We start from the raw sequence: 7076 nt of genomic DNA, 5'->3' as shown, positions 1-7076 counted from the left end.
ATGCAGTACAAAACAACACATACACTTACAGTAACATACCTTTGTGTTCTGTGTTTTGTCTTTGGAGGAAGATGCTGGCGGTTCTTGAATGTTAGACAGCTCTTAAGCAATGAACTCAAAAAAATTATTTGTGAGGATATCCTGCTCTCAGGAAGGTGAAATTCAATAGAAAGTAAGTGTTTTATATTCTTTTCTTTCTGAAAAGACTTATTTATGGTAGAAACTTTAAAATGCTTAATTCCAACTAAAATGAGACTATCATATTTGACAAATGTCTGAAAAGGAAAAAAATGGCATTAGTGGATTACTTGTCCATCAAAATTCTTAAGGTATTCTTTAGCCTTCAGTCTCATGGGAGAGTTTGTTAGAAAGGAGAGTAATGCCCCTCTGACCTGGCTGACAGCTGGAAATGCAGCAGCAATTTTCCTGTTGAATTCAGACTGCTGCTTGATAAACACTGTTTTAAAGTGAAATCTTGAAATACACATGTGAATTCTTTGCATTAAATTTGGGATTACTGACCAAAGGAAACATGGTTAGGCCCTGTCAATTTTTTTCACAATTCTATAACTCGCAACAACTCAAAGCAAAAGTTTGATTCATCTCATTTCAGGAACGTATTGTAATTTGTATTTGCCCAACATTTGTATGGTCCAACTGACAACAGAATTGGAATTTGTAATTGCATCAATACAACAGTCCTAGCAAGCCTAGCAAAGATACAGATGCCAGAGATGGGGGGATAACCCCACAAAGCATGGTTAATAGGGTCCTGTCTGGAACTTCTAGAGTCTTCCTGGCACGAGGACAAGAGAGATGAGGGTGTGACTGGAAGGTGTGAAGTACTGCAGAGAAAGCTATGAGATGAGCTGCAGGCAGAAGGAGGAGGAGGATGGGTATGGCAACAACAAACTTCTGGCCTGTGGACTCAGTGCTTCTCAGCAGCACCTGGGGCACTGGGGCAAGCTGGCACAGCAGTGGTGGGAACAGGCAGTGGCAGAAGACCATATGTGTGGGGACAGGCAAGGAGAAAATACAGTGCATACAAATCAAACCTATTTTGTCTTAAGTGGCCTAGATTTTCGCAATGCAAAACAGCAACTCCATCTGCTCTGACTTATTTGCGATGTTGCAGGCTAGCATAAAAATGTATAAATCTTTTATGCATAAAACATAAAGGATTAGCATACATTAACATCTGAACTTCAACATTCCTTCATAGCTGTCTGTATTTCTGTTCTAGATTTGAAAGAAAAAAAAGAAAAAAAGAAGAAAAAAATCACCAACACTCTTTGTTTTAAGCCAAATTGTATTCCCTGAAAGGATTTCTTTCAGAATAAGTCTTGCTGACTCATCTGCCCCAAATCTCTGTGGCCTGAAGTAAATTAACTTTCCATTATGACATTAACTGCCATTATGTCTGCATTTACTAAATTTCCTAGAAACTTTTAAGTGCAGAGAAAAAAGAAATGGTAACTAGGAAACCTTCTACCTCTGATCCTGGATTAACAGATTTTGGGGGGAACATGATGGAAAACAGACAGCAGGCCGAGTTTGTCTATCAACATGGGGTTTTATTTTCTTGGCCTTTTATTTGTTACAAACTCCGTTACACATTAGTTGCCATTAATTTAGGCATTCACAAATGGTTGCACACTTCTAATAGTCGAACGAATACTTGTCAGCGATACTGAGAGCACACAAACTAGGGCACAGTAGCCAGGATATGACAACATACGCTGGTAACAACTGTTTGACAGTGGGCTGCCAACAAACCCTTCATCCTGACACAGCAGACACTCCACTGGTACGTGTGATGAGAGTGGCAGTGCGTGAGGTGGACTGGAACCAGAACGGCTGCCTCTGTTTTGCAGAAATCAGAAGTAGAGTGGCAGACTGAAAACATTATGAGACATAATGATCATAACACAGCTTTGATGAACAGCTCTAAGAAAAAGAGTTCTCCTCAGACAACTAACACATTCAATTATTGGAATGTTGCTCACAAATACTAAGTGCAAAGCAGCTGTAACGAGAGCTCACCCACTGCCATTGTCGTGGACAGACAAACTGGAGAAAACTCTTTTTTTTCAGTGCTGGCCCTATCAGGGCTGTACGGTCTAGCAAAGAGTACAGCATCTATACCACCATGCCACAGAGGTCTGGCTCCAAACCACAAGGAGAATTCCAACAAAAACATAAAATGCCTACACAGTCATTTTCTTGAGGTCACAAACAATCACTTTGCTTGACGTGAAGACTTAATGTAGAGCCTCAAGTCCTGGGAAAGAGAAAAATGGAGGTTACATAAAGTTATTGCTGTAATTGGCCTCTGAAAACAGATCCTGATTCTGCTTTTGCTTTTCAGTAATCATCTTTGATTGAGTTATTGCTATGGTTTTAGTTTCTTTGCAGTAACTATGCCATGATGGAGGAAAACAAGCACTGGGCAGCATGGGCTATCCTGTCCTTGGCTGGTGGAGAAGGAATGGGGCCAAGCTGGTGGTTGCCCTGCCATTCCTTCCCTGCTGCCTGTCCACCCCCTCCTCTCCCAGAGAGGGAGACGGAACAGCCGTGATAACATTTCACTTCTAGGATGAGATCATAGCTCCACAGACAGGAGTCTTCACTGTAGGTAGACACTCAAGCATGGAGACAGGCACCCAAAAGCTGTGCTCAAAACCCTAGCTCCCACTGATTTCAAAGAGCATCAAGCAGCCATATATTTGAGGACGTGGTCCAAACTGTGTTATGACATAGACAGCAGCTCAAGATGGAGCCATACCCTGTGACTGTGCTGTTTTAAGCAGTGACTGTTTCAGTATACAAAAAAAGAATTGCTAGTAACTAATTACTTTATAGTTATAATGAATCTACACCCCTTTTGTCTTATGCTAGATGAAAAAACACCTCTGCCATAAAGCACAAAGTTATGAAAATGCAGTTGGGGTTGCAAAGGGACATCCTGAAATGAAGCTGCAAGCTTCTAGAGGCAGAAGAGAGAGCAGGAGCTGCTGCTCTATTATAATGCCTGGGTAGGCTGAAGTGGCGATGAGACACGATATGAATTCCGCTGGGCTCCAGCTGTCACAGGGGACAAAATGTGATTTGTTAATGTCTGCAGGAGCTGCTGTGGGAGAAACGTGTCCGTGAGCTGCGCTCGTACAGAAAGTCAGCAGAACTCCTGTCTCAGCAAAATCACTTGAGAATAGGGTTTATCATAAGGTGCTGATGTTATACGCGATTGTACCAAGGCACTGAAAGCTGTTAATTTCTTCTGAGAACAACTGCAGGAGACGTACCTGATGGCTGCACAGCCTTGCTATACGGGGGGGAAAGAAGTCATGTGCCTCTTTGTCAGGAACGTAGAAGTAATTATTTGCACTTGTTCATTCTGGAGGAGAGAAATTGATTGTGAAACAATGAAACTACACATTTTAAATACTTGATCCTCAGCTGTCAGAAAAACGCTATTGCAAAAGCAGTTTCCAGTAGCTGAGATTTGTGAAAGACATTCAAAGCCTTTGTGGAAAAGTCCTTGGATTTAAGCATCTCATCTTTTTCTTTAGTGAAAGAATAAGTAAGAACGTTGCCTATTTAGGTGAATCTATATGCTTAGTAAAAACTTTATAGGTTTTTCAACTGGCTATTAGATTCAGAATGAACCCATTTAGGCATTGTTATTCTTCCCTTATCCTTGGCTGCAACGCTGGATTTTGTTAATGCACGTGGCTGTTTAATGGGGTCACTACAACACTGAAAGAATAATTGTCAGAAACAGGGTAAACTGTTTTCTCTGTGGTTTATTGTCACCATTACTGTTCTGAGAAGTATATCAAACAAAGTTACCTAAATTGCCTCTGAGAACCTCATTGCAATGTGATGGATTCCTACAATTTAGTTGGCAGAACAGATTGCCTCGTGCTTCTAACACACTGCTGTGCTTCCTCCCCCCACCACTCAACTCTATATACTTTGGTTTTAATAAAAAGTTACAGCTGGGCTGCTTTGCCTTCATTATGGACTAGAAATGAACATATCAAATAGACTTGAAGTGATTTCTATTTTTTTTCAATAATTTTCCAGATCAAGAAAAATGATTATGCAGATTATAATCGCAATTTCCAAAAATGCTTTATAGAAACCCTCCAGAAGGGTTAAAATCGAATGAAAATACAGGTACATAAACAAAATATACAAGTTAATTAAGTGCTGCAGTAAAAACTTAAAGAATATTCCCTTTGGAATGCAGTCATATAAAAATGACTTCTGATTTCCTATTGAATAACTTCTTACAATATCCAGTCACATCCGCTCTCATTTGACTTAAACAACTTTTATTGCCTTTTCCCCTTGAGATACACCACATACCAATGCCATTTAAAAGTCTCCTTTCAGAGAGAGCAGAACCACATCTCATGACTGGAAAGGGACGTCTTTAGCAATCCTACCAGACCTGCACAGCCCTGCTCTCCCCACAGCCAGACACACGCGCTGTACAGATGGGCTTCCTCTGAATTCATTCCACTGTTGTACAACATGTAATTTACTGTAGGTATCCAGAGAGTTAAGCTGACAGGCAGCTGCATGGAAGGGTGATATTTCTCCCCTGACAGCACTGGGTGGAGCCCGGCACAGAAAACAACGTGGTATCATGAGATATTTTTGCTGAATATGATGCCTTCCGTTAAGTATCTTCCAGAATCTTTTGGCTTTAAATCTGAATTTACCAAACATAGCAGGGATATGACATTGACCCTTCACCTGACAGTAATACATTTTTTTTTTTTTATCTTTTAATAACATACAGTATTGCAGTTTTGTGATTTCAGGAAGCTCTTTGAGTAAACAAATCATATTCATTGCCTAGAGGCTAACGTGGCTTCCCGGAGTCTATACAGATTACAGATAAGCTAAAAAATAGGGTGGGAAAAGTTCTCAACCAGCTAACAGCAGCAGCATTTAAGGGTACAAACACACGCTGGTTAGTAATAAGATTTAGAATTGTTTTTTTTTTTTAACATTCAGTTGTTTACAGAATTTCTAGAACTGATTTCTTGACACCGTTTGATCTAAACAGGGAAGGGTCACATCACATGGAAAGCAAACCCTACAAAGTCTGATTGCTTATCTGTCCATCAGGAGACAGGCGGAGATGCACAGACCCAGCAGTGCTACCTCTCCCCATCCTGCAGCACACAAGCTGTAGCTGGGACGGCTTTTGGTCTGGGCTGATTCTATGCTGCCGTGGGCAATCAGAATGAAAATTAGCCTTTTTCAGTTGAATTAATTGTCTCTATTTATTCTGCCTCCAATTCAGTTTTTAGTTATTATTTATAGGCTATTTAAGAAAGATTGCATCTCTTCTGCAAAACCACTGTCTTCAGCAAAACCACTGTCAGAAATAAGAGCAGTTGTATAAAAACCTGAAATAATGCAGCATTTCTCATTTCAGTTGGATGTGCCTTCCATACATAGTTTTTGGCTTGAAAAGAAAGCCATTATATTCAGATAATAGCTTTCCCAGCCAAAAGCATGCACTCATATGGAAAAGATTGACTGTTAAACTCTAGCAAAATCTGTAATCTACACACAATGACATTTTATAATAGAAGCCTACTATAAGGCACTTGGTTTTTATTTTTAAAAAACTCCTGAGAAAACACCGTGTTGAGGTGTCTGAAAACAGCCCAGGAGCCCAAAGGCTGTGCTTCTGACAAAAGCAGATTCATTCAGTGCTAGAAAAGGTTGGGAAGAACATATCAGAGTTGTAGCGATGTAGAAAACATTATCAGCTATCAAATCCTAATGTAGAGGAGCCAGGTGATTTCATTTTGTGCCATCCTTACTATTCATCATCCATAATAATTGCATAATAATTTGGGGCTCCATTCTTTATAAAGTCGGGCTTAGGTAAAAAGCCACACTGCTGCCCTAATTATACACCCTGATGAATGCTTTCCCCTTTGCTACACCTCTCAGCCCCTCACTTGAGCAGCCCATGTAAAGCATCCTCTAATAAACGTGAATTTCCCCACAAACACAAGTTAGCAATGGTGCACAGTGTTCTCAAGGTTTGGGTTCACCCAGGTTTTGAAGGACTCACACTATGGTGTTGCTCGTCCTGATCCTGGGGATTTTCTCAAAGCTCAAGAGGTGAGAGGCTGTGAGCAGCTCTACCAAGACTGGCCCTTGTATTGTGCACCGTTGCTAAGTTTAACAGTGTGAGCTGGAATGGTCAGAGAAAACAAGCTGCTTCTCAGGGTTCTCCAATGATGCCTCATGTTTGCAAAGCTTCAGGCCCCGGCAAGCAAAGCCGGGTTTTGCTGTACCGTCAGGACATCAGCTCTCCCCACAGAGACCTCTTCCCATTGCCCTTGGCCAATGCAGCCATCTCCCTCCCCAGGTCCTCTTGCTGCCTATCACAATGCAGGTGCCCCCCAGTCTGGTTTCCTGCTCCCCTTCTCTCCCCTGCACCCCAGGATCTTAAAAAGCCAGCTCAGCCTCCCCATGGCCCAGCCTCAGGCCTCCCAACCTCCTCTCCCCTCTTCGTCTTTCCTCTTGGCACCAACCTGTACAAAGGCCCACCTGTATCCCTTCGAGGAAGGCAGAAGTGTTGGTCTGGATGTGATGGAGGAGGCAGCAATACCAGACTCCTTGCTCTGTCTCCTTGTGCAACACAGCTCTTGAGAACCTTTTTGGAAGTCTGCTGCATCGTGCTGGCGTCCTCCTCCTGTGCTGTCCTCCCTTCCTTTGTTTTGCTCTTCTCAGCAGCAAGCATGAGCTGCTTGTCTCTATTTATTGCCTGTGCAGCACCTGTGCCCCGTCAGAGCTATAGCAGCATGCCAGATCTCATGTTGTTGGATTGCTATGCCAAACACCGTCAATTCTGGTTGGATTTTTTTTTTTTCCAGTCAGTGCTGCTTCTCTTTTTTCACACTGTTGTTTAGGTTAAGAAGCAGCTCCCTGTAAATATCAGAACAGCCACACTTTGTCTCCTTTTAAGTGCATTCCTACGAGCTTTCTTTTGCCCCAAAGCTATCAGAAGTCAACAAGTGCTCTGCCAAGTGGCTCAG

The 7076-nt window shown here is 41.9% G+C and overlaps 1 long non-coding RNA gene across 1 annotated transcript; it reads right to left on the bottom strand.

Moving 5' to 3' along the window:
• Positions 1–1568: 1568 nt before the first annotated feature.
• Positions 1569–6898, bottom strand: LOC149919007 (uncharacterized). The gene is made up of 3 exons (XR_016464717.1): positions 6589–6898; positions 3303–3394; positions 1569–2281 (listed from the first exon to the last, which is right to left on the bottom strand). It is a non-coding gene; the product is annotated as an uncharacterized LOC149919007 (long non-coding RNA).
• Positions 6899–7076: the final 178 nt, after the last annotated feature.

This window comes from Phasianus colchicus, chromosome 2 (genome assembly GCF_987193195.1).
Source record: "Phasianus colchicus chromosome 2, bPhaCol1.hap1.1, whole genome shotgun sequence".
Taxonomy (NCBI): domain Eukaryota; kingdom Metazoa; phylum Chordata; class Aves; order Galliformes; family Phasianidae; genus Phasianus; species Phasianus colchicus.
The sequence above is the reverse complement of the archived record's forward strand: the minus strand, read 5'-3'. Positions and strand labels throughout refer to the sequence as shown.